The following is an 18067-nucleotide window of genomic DNA, read 5'->3' on the forward strand; positions in this document are numbered from 1 at the left end:
TGGAAGGAATTAATCTTCAAGAAGTGGTTGCTTTTCTTGACGACCTCATAATATTCTCAAGCTCCCTTGAAGAACATGAAGAGAGATTGATGAAGGTTCTCAAGCGCCTTGCCGATTTTGGTCTCAAGTTGTCCCCTTCTAAATGCAAATTCTTTCAGACCTCAGTTAAATACTTAGGCCATGTAATTTCTGCTCAAGGGATACAACCAGATCCTGACAAAGCTGCTGCTGTAAAAGAATGGCCCAGGCCACAAACAGTCAAACAACTTCGGTCATTCTTGGGTTTCACTGGGTACTACAGGCGTTTTGTGAGAGGTTATGCAAGTATTGTCAGGCCTTTAAATGACCTGTTGAAAGGAGATCTAGCTCCGAGGCACAAGAGTTTTAATTCTTGGCCAAGGAAACAGTCCCAGTCACTTGGGGAAAAATGGACATTTGAATGTCGAGCTGCATTTGACACTATCATCAGTAAATTAACATCAGCACCTGTTCTTGCCTTTGCCAACTGGCAGATTCCATATTTGCTCCATACTGATGCCAGCCTGACTGGTTTAGGTGCGGCACTGTATCAGGTCCAAGATGGTCAGACCCGTGTTGTGGCTTATGCTAGTCGTGGTCTTTCTAAAAGTGAAAAAAACTACCCCATGCATAAACTGGAGTTTCTCGCCCTTAAATGGGCAGTCAGCGAGAAATTTCATGACTATTTATATGGGGCCCAATTCAAGGTACTGACGGATAACAATCCTTTGACATACGTGTTGACTAGTTCAAAGTTGGATGCCACAAGCCACCGGTGGCTCGCAGCTCTGTCAATGTATAACTTTGACGTTCAGTACAAGGCTGGTCAGCACAATGTTGATGCTGATGGACTTTCTAGGAGATCTCATGAACCATCGCCAGATGATGAGGAGTCTCAAGAAATGGACCAGAGAATTTCGAGCATGCTAGATCGGGTTAGCTTGTCACCCGGTGAGTTCCAGGTCCTGAATGAAGAGACAGTCAACACTCTTTGTATGTGGCATGGTATCAATGCCAATGCAGACTCACAAAGCGAACAACAGGATGCTGACAGTGTGATACCTGCAGTGGAAACGCTTTTGTGTGATGATAGTGCGGTTCCAGATGACTTGGAAGACCCATGTCCTGGTCAATCTTCCTTACCCGGGATGTCTATGGAGGACTGGCATCGGTTGCAGAGAGAGGATGTGTCCTTGGCACGAGTGATTGACATACTGGAAATGGAATCTGACACTGAGACACTAGAAAGGAGGTGCGAGGAGTCCGAAGTAGTTCTGCTACTCCGAGAGCGGCAAAAGCTACGTTTATTGGATGGAGTGTTGCACCGAAGAGTCTATAACCAAAGAGGTGAACCTTTTCATCAGCTTGTCATGCCCAGTAGTCACAGAGAGAGAGCATTCCATGGTGTCCATGACGGAGTCGGTCACATGGGCATTGAAAGAACGGTGGAACTAGCCAGAGCAAGATTTTACTGGCCGAAAATGGCTAAATATATTGAGGCAAAGTGTAAAAGCTGTGAGAGAGATGTGAGACGAAAAGCTAGAGCTCAACGAGCTTCTAAACTGGTCAACATCAAGGTTAGTGGTCCTCTCGAGTTAATTTGCATTGACTTTCTGACATTAGAACCCGACACAAAAGATACTAGAAACATACTAGTTGTGACTGATCATTATACAAAATATGCACAAGCCTATCCAACAAGAGATCAGACTGCCAGGTCTGTTGCGACTGTGCTGTGGGAGAATTTTATCAGTCACTATGGCTTTCCTCGTAGGCTACACAGTGATCAAGGAGCTTGTTTTGAATCTGAACTTGTTGCAGAGCTTTGTAAACATGCTGGTATAGTCAAGTCCCGCACAACACCCTACCACCCAAGGGGAAACCCTGTGGAAAGGTTCAACAGAACTCTGCTTGATCTGCTGGGTACTTTGGAGGACAAGAAAAAGGAGGAGTGGAGGAAATATGTGAGGCCACTTGTACATGCGTATAATTGTACGAAAAATGATGTAACAGGTGAAGCTCCTTTTCTTCTTATGTTTGGACGAGAACCACGTCTCCCAATTGACCTTTGCTTTGGTATTAGTCCTCAAGGCCACAATCCCAGAACACATTCCCAATATGTGAGGGACTTAAAGAAAAGACTCAAACATGCCTATGAGTTGGCATCAAGAAATGCTGAAAAGAGACAGCTATTGAATAAAAGGCGTTGGGATGCTAAAGTGACTGCTCTGCCGTTGGAAGTAGGTGATAGAGTCCTGGTTAGGAACTTGAGCCTCCGAAAGAAACACAAAATCTCTGACAAGTGGGAAGCAACTGTTCATGTTGTTGTTAGACAGCCTGGTGAGAGCATCCCCGTCTATGTTGTCAAGCCTGAAGAAGGTGAGGGCAGAGAGAGAGTCCTGCATCGTGACATGCTTCTTCCATGTGGGTTCTTACCTGCATCATCTGGAGAGGACGAGAGGGCCAATGTGGTGCATACCACTCTGACATCAGCACTGGAGGAGACAGATGGAGGAAATCCTGTGGAGGATCAATCTTTAGTGGAAGTTGACATGGAACGGGAAGCCCATGACACGACTCTCGATGCCCTGGAGCAAACTATGTATCCATCACAACCTTCTTTGAATCCTGATGCCCCTGAGTTCAGTTTAGACGTGGTGGATTTGTCAGATGTGGCTACAGTGGCTAGTCCAGCCCTGTCACAAGTTAGGCCTCAAAGGAATAGACTACCACCAAAGTATCTCAGTGATTATCAGCTTGGGTATAAAGCTCATTGCAGACAACACAGTCTCTGTACCCCAAATCAGCAGACATTGTTCCACAGTTTCATTATGTCTTTGCAACAGCAAATTGCTGGGTTAGTGCAGTCGTTAGCCCGTGGTAGTGACGGGGACGTCACATTCTAAGTGGGGGAGGATGTAACCCAGCTGTGTTTTTGTGTGATTAAAAGAAATGTTATTTTTCTCTAGGTAATGTTCAGGGATTAATGCCACTGTCGTTATCAGTTAAATAATGTGCTACTAAATTTTATACATTCGTTGTTTTATTATAATTGTATGTGATTGTCTTTATAAGAAATGGACATCTTTACGACAGTATTGCGACAGTCGTTAATTGGTTACCATGGTGCCCCTAGTGAGCGCTGTAGGCTCGCACATGGTCAAAGTGTGTAGGAGAGCCACCTGTGTGTGCCAGGCCTGTCTGCTCAATCCATCACTGCATGACTTTATGCTGTTTTCCTGCTAGCGAATTGGATGTGAGCGACTGTTACTGTTCCTTGTTGGCTACAGTGGAGGAAGAGGACACCATCCACCTCCTTGTCATCATCATCGTCACCATCCTGCCGTTGCTGGAGCATCCCAGGCACCACAGCACACACTCATTCCTTCATACACAGCCCATATATACATGTATAGAGCTCTATAGACTCTTTAATTTTGTATGCTGGCCAGCAAATCTTAAATTGTGCTCAGGACAGTTTAAGGGACATTCATTATTATATATAGATATTTTTTTTGTGTGTGTTATGTTTAAATGTTTTGTCCATGCATGTTGTTATGTTCGCTGACTTCTAGGTTGTGAAACAAAATAAGAGATGCATTTCAGTCCAGCAAATAATTAAATCTGGATTGATAGTAAACTGCTATCAGGACTCTGTTTTAATTACTCACTGGTTACAATAGCACACACATCACAGATACTCCAGCAAATACACACATATATTAACAAGGAGACTAAATGTTCCTCTTCACAGTATTACATCATAAACATGGCGGTTCTCTGAACATTAGCTTCAGCTCGTTCGGCAGTGCCGTTAGCTTTAGCATTAGCTCGTTTAGACCTCGTTAACTTGAAATACACGCATACACCGTAACACATACACATTCCATAACACCTTTAAACATTCAATGACACATTCATAAGCATAAACTACTTCTTGGGAAAATGAGAATTATTGAATCAGGACAAACGGACACGATCTTTCCTCAAGCCACGTTTGTAATGACTGAGGAGGAGGAAGTGAGGTGTTCTTAGTGTGACCCAAAAGCGCTAACCGCCCCCTGCTGGAGCCCTCCAGTACTACAATAACTATTGCTTTTTCTGTTACAATAACATTAAGCCAAAAACATTTGACTGTACTCTTACTGCTGCAACTAACAACATTTTAAGCATGAAATAGGTACCATATGAGTATTAAGGCAATTATTAAACATGACTGCTACACCCACATAGTGCCTATTATTCAATCTGTCACATATACACACAACAAAAATAGAAACACAACACTTTCGTTTCCACAATATCACCATTTCTCTCAAATATTGTTGACAAATCTGTCAAAATGTGTGAAAGCGAGCACTTCTCCTTTGCTGAGATCATCCATCCCGCCTCACAGGTGTGCATGTCAACATGCTGATTAGACACCACGATTAGTGCAACCAGAGCTGTTGCTCGTGTATTGAATGTTCATTTCTCCACCATAAGCCGTCTCCAAAGGCGTTTCAGAGAATTTGGCAGGACATCCATCACCTCGTGTTGCAGCAGGATAATGCACGGCCCCATGTAGCAAGGATCTGTACACAATTCTTGGAAGCTGAAAACGTCCCAGTTCTTGTATGGCCAGCATACTCACCGGACATGTCGCCCATTGAGCATGTTTGGGATGCTCTGGATGGGCGTAGACGACAGCGTGTACCAGTTCCCGCCAATATCCAGCAACTTGGCACAGCCATTGAAGAGGAGTGGACCAACATTCCACAGACCACAATCCACAACCTGATCAACTCTATGCCAAGGAGATGTGTTGCACTGCATGAGGCAAATGGTGGTCACAGCAGATACTGACTGCTTTTCTGAAATCCTTGGTGTCAGCCGCTAACTGCACACAAACTCACAGTTTCCTCCTCCTTTGGCTGAAAGCAACATGTTGGAGCCTGAAAGAGCACATTAAAAGGCTCTTCTGATGTCTCCAAAGTCAAGCAAAGCAGCAGCTCCCGTTAAAGCAGCCAATATTCCCAAATAGGGAAGTGGAATCAACTTGGGAGTCAGGTGGTTCGTTGGTGTGATGGGAAGTTTGCACATGAGGGAAGATATGACGTCATCATGTACACTTACACCTTTCAGCATTCAGCATCCTGTGTATTTACTGACTTCTGGGCCGTGGGCAGCACTTGGAGCACCACTACTTTTGTGAATCTTGGTCGGTGTCCGGCTTGTGGCAACTTCCACTCTATTTGGCTCGTTGGCTCAGTGTTGAGGGTGAGCGATGGTGGTTGAGGAGAGAGAGGCAGGTCAATGCGTTACAACAGTCAGCCCCAACGAGCCACGTCGGCCTAGCTTGACAAAGATCTCACTCCATCCCAAAGATGGAGTGGTGGCTCATGATCGACGTGTTGGTGACCCCTGGTGTAGGCTTTGTCTTTTAGGTATCCCCATAAAAAAATCTAGTGGTGTGAGGTCAACAATACCCGCCTCCGTCCAAGGAAGATCTCATCAAGGAAGGATCTAACATCACCATGGTAGTGTGGGGGTGCCACATCTTGCTGAAAATAAACTCCTCATCTTAAAAGTCTTCTCCAATACTTGGCAAGACAGACTGTTGCAGCAAGTCTATACATTATTTGGGACACCCTGTGTGTGTGTGTGTGTGTGTGTGTGTGTGTGTGTGTGTGTGTGTGTGTGTGTGTGTGTGTGTGTGTGTGTGTGTGTGTGTGACTTTTGGGGGAGAGGCGGGGTACACTGACTGGTAGCAGGGCACATATAGACAAATAGACAATTTAGAGTCTCCAATTAAACTAACATGCATATTTTTGGAATGTAGGAGGAAACTGGAGTAGCGAAGGCGAAGTGAGCCCCCCCATACTCTGTTTTGTTTGGTCACGTGGTGGACATCTGATGACTTCGGAGCAACGAGGAGGTGAGAGCATCCCGCCTGTAGAAGGAGCCCATTTGCCACATATCCTGACTAGATGAGGGCTGAACACAAATACATTTGATTCCCCAGTGTCTCCCCCCAAAAGAATACCGCCCTGGCCAAAAGCCGGCCCCTGTCTTAGGAAGGGGAGCAGAGAAATCGGTGCTGCAAGAGGGGCAATTGCCCATATGGCCCAGACCCAGAACTGCCACTGCCAACATGCTAACATATAAAAGGTGTACACCATGAGTCCCATTGCCATCTTCTTCCATGATCATTGATTAGTGGTGAGTAGATATCCATTTTACACATTAAATGTGTGTGAGTGTGTGAGGCATACTGTATTTAGGGGAGGAGCTGAAAATGCCCGGCTGTACCACGTGACCGCTTCGGGCAGTGGTTCAGATTTTGGCGTGAGGTTTGACGGCAATATAAACCCCTCAGGCTCCATTCAAAATGGGGCTTTTTGATGAGGAGTTTCAGTCATTTCAGCGTTTGGATAGAGGTTATAGAGTTTGGATAGCATTTATATAGTTTGGAGATAGTTTGGAGATTTCGGAGCGTGAGGAGAGACTAGGTAAGAGAATGGAGCCAGTGAGGAAGAGGAGGATATGAGCTAAACGTAGCATTATTCCTGACACATGAGGTTTGTTTATGGAGAACCTTATTTTTCAACTGTTTAATATTTGTTCAAAGGTGAGGTGTTTGTTGCGTTCCAAGGAGTTGGGGTCCAATCACAACACCTCATCCATGCTGTGCCTTCATGAGAATAAGGAGGGAAGTGGAGCTTCAGCCAGCCAAGGTAAGTCATTCCAGGCTAGCACCATTTTTCCATATTGACTGTTGTTTATTGTGTAAATAAAGATGCTTAACATGAACATGAACTTCATTTATTCTCTTTTAACCAGCCACCAGAAAACAAGAGCTGGGTGAAGCCCTTGTCTCCATGACATTGAAGGACACACAGCCCTTCAGTATTGTGGATGATGTTGCATTCAGGACATTTGTGTCCAAATTGGATCCCAATGATGTTCTCCCTACAAGGCAGGTATGTAAGGCTGCATGCATGAAACGAAGGAGTACTTTATTGGACGTTACACAATTCAGCACTATGTATTTTTCCTTGAGGCTCTTTGGTGGAGGCCAAGTATGAGTCAGCAAAGGAGAAGGCTAAGGCTGGAGTGGAGAAGGTGGCTGCTGTTAGCCTTCATCTGATAAGTGGACATCCATCAATATGGATGCCTACCTGGCTGTAACACGCCATTTTGTGGATGACAACACCAGGCTTGGTTCAGTGCTGATGGGCATCGTCTGGACACCAGTGTCACGGAAGCACAAAAGACCCAAAATGTAACTGCAGAAGCCACTGTGGAGGTCCAGCGCTACCTTTCTGGACCAAATATCAGCAGGCTGGAAAACCCTCTGGTGTACTGGGAGAGGCCAAAACTGTTGTACCCAAATTGATATCATCCGCCAATTGCATTTTTGTGCACGCCAGTGTCTTCTGTCCCCTGTGAAAGGGTGTTTTCAAAGGCTGGAGAAATTGTGTCAAAAAAAAGAAACCGTTTCAAACCAAAAAGTGTTGAGAAAGTGTTATTTGTGTATAAAAATGAATGAAATCTCCCCTGTCCCGTACATCATTGTCCTCGTTACACAAGCATATTCAGTACTTCTTCATAGTTCCACAAGCACTTCCACTGTCCTCTGCCTGCCATTTTTCTAAAGTGGCAGAAAAACATGATGACACAACCTGCCATGTCATATGATAGTACCATTTGGTACACAAAATGTACACAAACACAATACATTCAACAACTATTTTATTACACACAAATGTGGTCATTTATGTAGAGACATGATTTGGTCATACAGTTTTTGTTATTCATGGACACAACAATTCAATGAATCTACACAATGTGGTTCAGATACAGCTGCCTGTGATTACACACCTGGCCAGTAGGGGGGTTCGTGTGCACATGAAGCTTCGAGAAACGAACCCTTTTTAGAACTAATTGGCTCACGTGGTTCGATGCACATGAGGATTCATCTCATCTTCACTACATTTTAGTGAGCAGTTCGTACCAAAGGAACAGATTTCTGAACAGAGAAGAAATGTCAAACTGACTCTCTGATTCTCTGCTATGGACGAGAATTAATGACTTTACACTTTTATACCCACTCAAATCCCAAAAATATCATCATCATGATTAATGGATATGTTTCTCATCATCGTGGGAGGTGAGACCATTGACTTCTAGAACACATTTCTCAGGTCACATCATAGAAATGATTCCTAAAAGTATAGTCTCAACTCAACACTGGATTCCGACAGGAAGTCATCTACATGACTACCATTTTCACTCGTGGGACTCATGTAGTTTACTCCTGTAAAAATACACTTCTTGAATTTAAAACCAACCAAGTACGTTTACGTTAATATTGACTAATTCCGTCTACTTAATTCCACAATTCTACAATTATATGCCAGTGCATATAAGACCCAGAATGCTTTGCGAGAGCTGCTGCGGTATTTATGAGTTGTTTTTAAAGGAAATCACGAACTGCAAACGTTCAAGTGATCAGCCAATTCTTAGCAGCATGTAAAGCATGTAATGACATCACTAGTGGCCATACTATTGGTGGCGCTGGGGGTTCAATATTCACTTTATACGAAATTCATATGAAATTCAGCCACGGAGTTTTTAAACCTGCAAAAAAAGCAAAAGAGGTCACGCCTGCACTGCACAGCCTTTTGAGTAGAAGACACGTGTATGCAGCATTCTTTTGCGCCTAGTTACCATTTTATGCCCATTAACTCCTAACATAACACTTATTTCTCAATATGCAATGATGCTGATATTTTATCACGATTTATCACGGAAATGTGGAATGACTTGTCGTCGAGAGAGACACTTTGGAGGACGACGTTGTAATTCGACCCTCCAACCACTAGATAGAGCCATAGCTCCATAGTAGTTTTTCCCATCGGCCGCTCTAATGTGGTTTTGGGGACTGGGCTCCTGGGTTTCCAAAATAGCCCACAATAATTGAAATCCGTCAAGTAGCCAACTATATTTTTGTACAATTATTAGATACGTTTTAAGGCTGTAAAAACGCTCACCATACACTTTATCCACTTTTATCAGACATTTTTCTCATAACATTTTATCACATTTCTCTCTTCTCTCAAAGTTAAAATTTTGTTTGAATTTGAATGACTTACGGGATTGGACACAAGAAACCGACTCATGCATTCACTCCTCTGATCGTCTTTGTTGCTTCTACAGATGCACTATGGAAAGTGTCCTTACCGCCTCCATCACTGTTTGGTACGGTAACTGTACAACACGTGATAGGAAGGCACTCCAGCGGGTGATCAAGACCTCACAGAACATTGTTGGGGCAGCCCTCCCCTCACTGCAAGACATTTATAAATCTAGAGTCCTACGAAGAACACACAACCTCATCAAGGACAGCACACATCCACAACACTCATTATTCACACTCCTCCCGTCAGGCAGACGCTACAGGAGTTTGAAGTCCAGGACCACAAGGCTGGCAAACAGCTTTTACCCACAGGCCATCAGGCTTCTCAACGAAGTACTCACACACGCCGCACGTAACACACGCACACACTCATAGCACTTTATTTATTTATTTATTTATTTGTATTCATGTCTCTTCTGTTGTTGTTGCTTAATTTATTGGTGTTTATGTTTCTGATGTTCTTATTCTTTTTCTTCTGTTTTTCTTTCTTTCTTTTTTGGGAGAATGAACAGAACAAGAATTTCACTGCATAGCAGAACCACCAGTTTTACTGTGCATATGACAATAAAACTCTTGAATCTTGAATCTAATAAAAGGGAAGTAGGAAGGAAGATCCCAAGTGCCAAAGACAGGTCCTCACACACTCCATGCAGAAACATTTTCATGGGAGCACAGGCCCACAGGAGTGTAAGTAGTCATCTACTCTCTGGTCTGAGCAGTGTACTGTAGGCAAACATGGATTTACTGAGTGATTTTATGAAGCAACATATACAAGTAGATTTTCGAATAACTGTTTGAATTGATGTTTATTGATTGAATTATTAGCTGAGTCCCTTAAAATAAGTACAGTATAGATGGAACTGTTTAATCAGTCTAACAACTTAGTGAAACAAGTAGTTTCTAGAAATAATGCTGCTTTTAAAATAATTTAGCTGAGAAGATGAACAACTGTTTTAGTGTGTCAAAGGTTAAACAGAATTAGTGAAGTGCTAACACAAAGTGAAGGCTAGCCAGGACCAGCAGCCAGATAAGGGCACAAACTAGTCCGAAAGCCTTGAGATAGACAGGGAAGTATATGATGGTACGCTACATGAGTGTAAACAACTCAGTGACTATCACCTGCTGGCGTTACACAACTTCCTCAAAGAATCCGGGAGAAAGTTATCTTTGGAGAGACTGGCGCAAATGGTCTGAGCCAAACAAATGCCTAAGTCCTAACGGACCTAGGCGGAAATGCAGGCCGAGGCGGCTGGAGCCCCAAAGCGGCTATAAAAAGCGTGCAGAGCCGCTCGGATGATTTTTCAAAGTGTCAAATGAATGGGAGTCAATGGCGCGGAGTACCCAATGCGCAAAGAAAGTGCTGAAAAAATGACAAAGTGTCAGATGAATGGGAGTCAATGAGTGTTTTGGTTGACCAGGAAAAAACGCGTTTACGGGAGAGGGCAAATCAGCCGAGAGGGGGGGGGGGGGGGGGGGGGGGGGGTATACTGTACCCACTCCCGTAAACACCATTTTTCCTGGTTGACCAAAACACCTCCAGCACGATTTCGGAAACCCAGTTTTTAGAAACACTGACCTCCAGGGGAAAGACCGAGAAAAGCACTATTTTGATGCCGCTTTTGGCGCACTGAAACACGGACGCAAGCTGGGCCGGGCCGCTGTGGGGAAACCCTTGAGGTTATTTTCTAAAAACTGGTTTCCGCGTCCCCCGGGTGCCCTGATGGGCTGCGCAAGGCGGCCTGGGCTGCCCACCCCAACAGAGTGCTCCGTTGGGCCGCGCGCATGGCAGGCATCCAAGGAAGACTCATGAGCAGCGATGATTAAGAGACATGTGCTGCAATTTTGACAAAGTGTCACCTCTCAAGCATTTCCAAGCGTGACACAAACAAAAGGGAACGGTAACTAATAAGAGTGACTTGTGTATCCATTTTCTAAGTGTCACTCCACAGCTGGCACCCAGGCTGTGTGACGCAGGTGTCCGACGAGGAGCGCCCGCGATGGGCCGCGTCACCTCCGGATGAAAAAATCCAAAGGAGCACGTTGGTGCTTCGTGGGAGTTGGCGCACGCGATAGACGACTTCTGGCGGCCCTGGCCGCACCTCGCCAGCGGGTAAAGACGACCGCGAGCGCCCTGCTGCGCCGATGGAGCTGTCCGAGGAGTGGGAGCGCCTGCGATGGGCGGCGTCCGGCGGACCCTGGCCGCGCTTCGCCTGCGGGTCGCTCTCCATCTCCGGGCGGCCAATCAGAGGTGTCAGAAAAGCGTGTGCGCCCGCGATGGGCGGCATCCAGGGGCCCCTGGCCGCGCTTCGCCTGCGGGTGCACGCCTGCGGGTGCACGCCTGCGGGTGCACGCCTGCGGGTGCACGCGCGGTAGCTTTGTCCGCGCTCCACCTCCGGGTGGCGAATCCAAAAAAGCAGCACTTTGGTGCTACGAAGGTGTCAGAAAAGCGTGTGCGCCCGCCATGGGCGGCATCCGGCGGCCCCTGGCCGCGCTTCGCCTGCGGGTGCACACTAGGAGCGAGGCTGCTGCTCGCTCCGGCGCGGTGGCTGGATCCGCGCTCCACCTCCGGGTGGCGAATGAAAAAAGGAGCACTTTGCTGCTACGAAGGTGTCAGAGGAGTGTGAGCGCCCGCGATGGGCGGCATCCGGCGGCCCCTGGCCGTGCTTCCCCTGGTCGCTCTCCACCTCTGAGTGGCCCACTCCAAAGAAAATAAATGAGTCCAGCTCATTGGAAGGCAAGCTGAGGCTCCGGCGCGGGTAGAGGGGCCCGCGCCTCGACTCCGGGTGTCCGATAAAGAGGAGCCGAGTGCTCATTGGAGGCAAGTGGGACCTCCAGCACGGTAGCAGGGCCCGCGCTTCACCTCCGGGTGTCTGATAAAGAGGAGCCGAGTGCTCATTGGAGGCAAGTGGGACCTCCAGCGCGGTAGCAGGGCCCGTGCTTCACCTCCGGGTGTCCGATAAAAAGGAGCCGAGTGCTCGCCCGAGACAAATGAGATTCCCGCGCGGCCACCCGGGGGCCATTGCCCCCCCCCGGCCGCGCTCGCACACACAACCAACCCCCTGATCCCCCACTGACCTAACGGTAAACCAGACCCGCCCTTGGAGGGCCCCCGCTGGCCGGCCGTGGTGCCGGTGTTCGGGCGGACGGCTCCTCCAGCCTGCGGGTTGGCCTCAATGGGCAAGTGCAGATGGCACTCGTGAAACCAAAGATTGCCGAGGCAGCGGTTCGCCGTCCCCTCGTCACACGCGTGTCGCACTCTGCCCGACCTATCGGTAGCGAGATCGAGACGACCCGTCTGACCCAGTTGTCCTCCATCGGCGCCGCGCCGGTTCGGCCCCCGCATCGCCGTCATCTCTCGGGACAGGTGCCCGCCTGGGCGGTTTAAGGTGCGTAGGAAGCAGCGACAGCGGCAGGCAAGTTCGGAAACACCCTTTTTCTTAACCTCAGGCAACCGCGCAGCGTGAGGGCGCTGCGTGGCGGGCCGCCCCTCTACTGGACTCGCAGCAGTTTGCGACCACCTCTGAGCCGTGACGGAGGCCCGGCGAAGGGAATGCCCCGGCTACGCCACTAGCTGCGTCCCAGGGAGAGCCTGGGAGCCGGCGCCATGCCGTCCCCCTCCACGGCGACCCGGTGCAAGCCCGGGGGGGCCGCGCGCCGTGCCCCTGTCTATCTTTCTTCCTCCTTTTTCCAGCGGCCGCGGCCCCACGTCCGCCATCCCCCCCCCCACCCCTTGGTGCGACGCGAGTCTACCTGGTTGATCCTGCCAGTAGCATATGCTTGTCTCAAAGATTAAGCCATGCAAGTCTAAGTACACACGGCGATGTACAGTGAAACTGCGAATGGCTCATTAAATCAGTTATAGTTTCTTTGATCGCTCCACCGTTACTTGGATAACTGTGGCAATTCTAGAGCTAATACATGCCCACGAGCGCTGACCCTGGCGGGGATGCGTGCATTTATCAGACCGAAAACCCATGCGGGGCGCCTCCCTCCGGGGACCGCCCCGGCCGCTTTGGTGACTCTAGATAACCTGGTGCCGATCGCTGGCCCCCCGTGGCGGCGACGTCTCATTCGAATGTCTGCCCTATCAACTTTCGATGGTACTTTGTGTGCCTACCATGGTGACCACGGGTAACGGGGAATCAGGGTTCGATTCCGGAGAGGGAGCCTGAGAAATGGCTACCACATCCAAGGAAGGCAGCCGGGGAGGTAGTGACGAAAAATAACAATACAGGACTCTTTCGAGGCCCTGTAATTGGAATGAGTACACTTTAAATCCTTTTGCGAGGATCCATTGGAACGTTGGCTTGGACCGGCTACCACATCAACCCGGAGCAGAGGACCCCCACTATCAAGTTGTGCTTGATTAGGACGGGCGAGTCTGCTTCTTTTAGATTATAGGAAACTGACCTATTAGTGCTACCTGCCAGAGGGGGCCACCATCGGTCAACACTTTATGTTGATGTTCGGATGGAGGGTTGCCCTCAACTGCAGAAATTCAGAGCGTTTTTGTAACCAAGCTGCTTTGTTGTGACACAACGTAAGTCGACCGCACAGGCTGGACCCAAAAGAAGTCTGCTAAGGGTAGACAACTATGGTAATGGTTCAGCAGGAATAAATGAATGGATGAACAAGTGTGTGGTTCTCCTACTTGTTCATACATGAGCCAGGATCATCACCTGCCTCAATTGCCGGCAGGGTCAGAGTGCAAGACCCGCCTGCCGGCAAAGATGTTCTACACGCCCAGCAATAGCCTCAAATCCAGGCTACATCATCTCAGAAAATGGGGCGTGACTAGCCCCAGACCGAGGAACCCCCGCAACATAAAATTGATGCGGGCCCTAACCAAAGGCTCTGACAACAGCAGCGAGACTCCGGGTACCCCACGCAGGAAGGTCTCTTGGTCGCTGGGAAGAAGGGTTCTCTTCCCTAAGGAAGACAGGCAAGTCTCCATGATTGCCCTGTCATACACCAAGCGGGTAGAGACCCCTGCGGAGCCAGTTGGAAAAATTCTGAGCGATATTATAATAGGCATCAGGGTTCCTTGGTCATCTGAACGGTGTAAATTCGATGAAGTGGTGCTGGAAACTGCTGCTGCAGCAGCGGGCCACCTCAGAAAGAAACACCGGGTGCGCAACATCTCAATCTTCTGTAGAAGATGTGCTGGCCTGTATCCCTCGCTGAGCGTGGCGTCCCGTCATGCTCCCAAATGCGGCGCTAAAAGGAGGTTAAATTTCACCCAGGGTGAATTTGCCTGTAATCATTGCTCGCGGTCATTCCGAATGGCAGGTGGGCTATCACTTCATCTTAGAGGAAACGATTAAGAGGACCGAAAAGAGCAGATGTGGCCCGCGGCTGGTTTGGCGCGAGGAGGAAGTGAACACCCTGCGGGCGATCAGAGGAACAGGGGGACCTGAGCTGCTCAAAAGAACAATGGCGTCCCTGCCTAGGTTCACAAGACTGCAAATTGTGAACAAGCTAAAATCGCTTAAAAGCACCAAAACCGAAACTCCCAATACAGAAATCACAGAGATTAAAAAGTGGCTTAAGGGGGCATCCCACGCGGGGGTCAGAGCGGTGGGTATGAAAGATCTCCTGCAGGTAAACTTGTCACTAATGGAGTGCGAGTTTAGGGAGGCCCCCGAGCTATGGAACGAAAAAGGGACAAGGTTGATGTGCAGGAGAGCGATCAAGGAAATGGGCCGACGTGGAAGGTGGGAAGCGTCGGCCAAAGGCAGGAGGCCAGCCGTAATTCTGAAGAGAGCTCACCACAGATCGAAGTACCTCATGAACCAGCAGGCCTTCATGTCTAACAGAGCTGAATTAGCCCACCAAATCCTCGGGGGCGTGCCACGTAAGCCATGTCCGCTACCGCGGATGTTGGTCCAGGAACACTACCAGGGCGTATGGAGCAAAGCCCCGTCGTTCCAGGGGCTAGGAAGGTTTGGTTTGCTTCCTAAAACGGACAACTCTCCGCTGTCATCTCCCATCCTAGCGGGCGAGGTCGTGGCACTGCTCAGAAAAATTAAACCTAATTCTGCTGCGGGGTGCGACGGGATCAAAGTTGGGAACATACGACGGGATAGGGATGGAAGGAAATTAGCATACCTGTTTAACAGAATGCTATTCCAAGGCAAAGTGCCATCAGCACTTAAGCAGAGCCGCACCACCCTGATCCCAAAAGTGGAAGACCCGGCCGCCTTGCAGCGAGTAGGTAACTGGCGCCCAATAACAATCGGTTCAATGGCGCTGAGATTGTTCTCTGGATATGTGAACAATAGATTAAAAGAGGTGTGCCCATTGAACCCGTGCCAACGAGGATTTATTCAAGCACCAGGCTGTTCAGAAAACCTATTGCTACTTAATGGGGCCATTAAATGCTGTGTGAACGAGCGGAAACCTCTGGCGGTGGTATTCATTGACCTTGCTAAGGCCTTTGATACGGTGGCTCATGAGCTCATCATTGAAGCCCTCCATAGAAGGGGGGTGGATGAGCTCCTGCTGGAATTGCTCAGGGACCTCTACAAGGGTTGTTCGACGAGGGTCAGCACAAGGGATGGCACGACAGGGCGAATAGACATCAAAAGTGGAGTCAAACAGGGTGATCCACTTTCGCCCCTGCTGTTCAACATTGCGCTGGATCCACTGCTGGACATGCTTGAACTGAAAGGGAGCGGGATTAAGATGGGGAAAGCGTCAATGACGTCCTTGGCCTTTGCTGAGGACCTGGTGTTGCTTAGTGAGACTGAGGAGGGAATGAAGCGCAATCTAACCATCTTAGAAACATTCCTGGAGTTGACGGGCATGAAGGTCAACGTCAGTAAGTGCAGTGGCTTTTTCTTAAAAGCCAACAGGCAGCGAACGGTTCAACGTGTCGGGGCGGATTGGCGCTTGGGCGACACACCCATATGGATCCTGAACGGAAACGAGGGTGTGAAATACCTGGGGGTTGAAATACACCCCCTTAAGGGTATTATACCGCCAGACACACGAACTGCACTGAACACGTTGGCTCAACACATTTCACGAGCGAAGATTAAACCCACCCAAAAGCTAGCGATCCTCCGCACATATGCAATTCCAAAGTTGCTGTATGGGGCTGTCCACGCAAAAATGTCCAAAACGGTGCTGGAGGGATGTGACAGGGACATCCGCCAGTACGTCAAGAGATGGCTACACCTTCTGCTGGATACGGCTAACGGCCTGATCTACGGAAGGTTTAGGGATGGGGCCCTGTGCATGCAAAAACTTGGAAATATGATCCCAGCCCTTCAATGCAAAAATCTGGTGCGCCTGCTGCAGTCAAATGAGGAATGTGTATCAGAGGTTGCAAAGAGGGTGGTCCCCGTCCCTACTGTTGTGAACCTGTGGGAGAGAGCCACAGACACGAAGCACGAAGGCGACGGTACAGTGGGAAGCCTGAACGTGCGTGCAATGGGTAGCAGGACATGGAGGATCGCGGAGGTTGAGAAATGGTGTGGGTTGTCTACACAGGGGGTGGGCCAGAGGATGTTCAGAAATGACACGGCCAGTAACAGCTGGCTAGGGGACCCAACAAGTGTTGGCTTCCACCAGTCCGACTTCATACTGGGACTCAAACTAAGAACAAACAATCTGCCAACCCTGGCTTCGGCGAGCAGGGGGAGAGGGGGCTCCACTAACACATCATGCAGGCTTTGTGGCGCCCATCCAGAAACTCTCAGACATCTAATGGGTAAATGTTCTGCATTGAAAGGTAAGCGAATGCAGAACCCCAACAAGATCTGCAACCTACTAGAGGCAGAAGGCAAGAGCAGAGGATGGAAAGTGAAACCGGAAAAGAGATATCTGCTCGAGTCGGGTAAATGTCTAGTCCCGGACATTACCTTCTCAAAAGAACATCAAGTGGTAGTGGTTGATGTTGCCGTTTGTTTTGAAACATCCAATGAGTACCTAGAAGAAGTCGGATTGGGAAAAGTGAGCAAATACAGCTGCCTTAAAAAGGTCATTACATCCACGGCCCCCCCCACAAAATCTGTACAAATTTTGAGCTTTGTCATTGGCGCCCGCGGCAAATGGCCGAGGATTAACAACAAAGTGCTAGGCGCGCTGGGTACCTCAAAACCAAGAATAAACTCGCTGGCTCGTATGATGTCCAGGAGGGCCCTGCTCCACACATGTGACTTGTACAAATTATACAGGAAGCTGACTAGAGCGGGGATCTAAGGTCCTGGACAAAGGAGCACAGGAGTTGGCACATATGAACTGGACAGCTGACCGGCAGGTGCGGCGGGAAACTGGTCCATGTTGCCGGGTCCCGCTCAAAGGTTCTTCCCACGTGGGAGTTTTACCTTGACACCGTCGTCACAAAGCAACATGGATCAGCCGGTCATTGAACTAAAGAAGGAAGACTAGAGTGACACCAACCCCTCAGAAAAAAACAAAAAAGCCCGGGCCGCCCAACCCAGGTGGCAGTTGTCATGCGGAAAGGAGGCGGTGCCCATCACATCCTGCTCCGGTGCAGCAGAAGGCGGCATGGAGGACTGCACCAGAGGTGGACGCCATGAACGCACGACACATAGTGTGGAAGTGGCAGTTCTTACAGGGGTGGGATGGCCCGGTTCACGGAAGTGTGACAGCTGCCGTCCCTTGGCAGGTGGCTAGCAAGAGAAGGGGAGAGGGGCTTAGGAGGAGTTCATCGTTCAGGCTGCGTACGTCACAAGACAGGTAGTGGGGCGCGGGCCCCGTCGCCGTGCGACACTAAACTTCACAAAAGGGACGTCGGATACCCAAGTTTTTTGGCCCTGTCCGGCTACTGGGTGGAAAAAGGTGATGGAAAGCCTTCGGAACCCACCCAGGCTACTCTCTACGCTTTTTGATCCTTCGATG

At 48.8% G+C, this 18067-nt stretch overlaps 1 pseudogene; it reads right to left on the minus strand.

Moving 5' to 3' along the window:
- Positions 1 to 8106: 8106 nt before the first annotated feature.
- LOC129184056 (small nucleolar RNA U3) lies at positions 8107 to 8241 on the minus strand (annotated as a pseudogene).
- Positions 8242 to 18067: the final 9826 nt, after the last annotated feature.

Source organism: Dunckerocampus dactyliophorus, chromosome 6 (assembly GCF_027744805.1).
Source record: "Dunckerocampus dactyliophorus isolate RoL2022-P2 chromosome 6, RoL_Ddac_1.1, whole genome shotgun sequence".
Lineage (NCBI taxonomy): Eukaryota > Metazoa > Chordata > Actinopteri > Syngnathiformes > Syngnathidae > Dunckerocampus > Dunckerocampus dactyliophorus.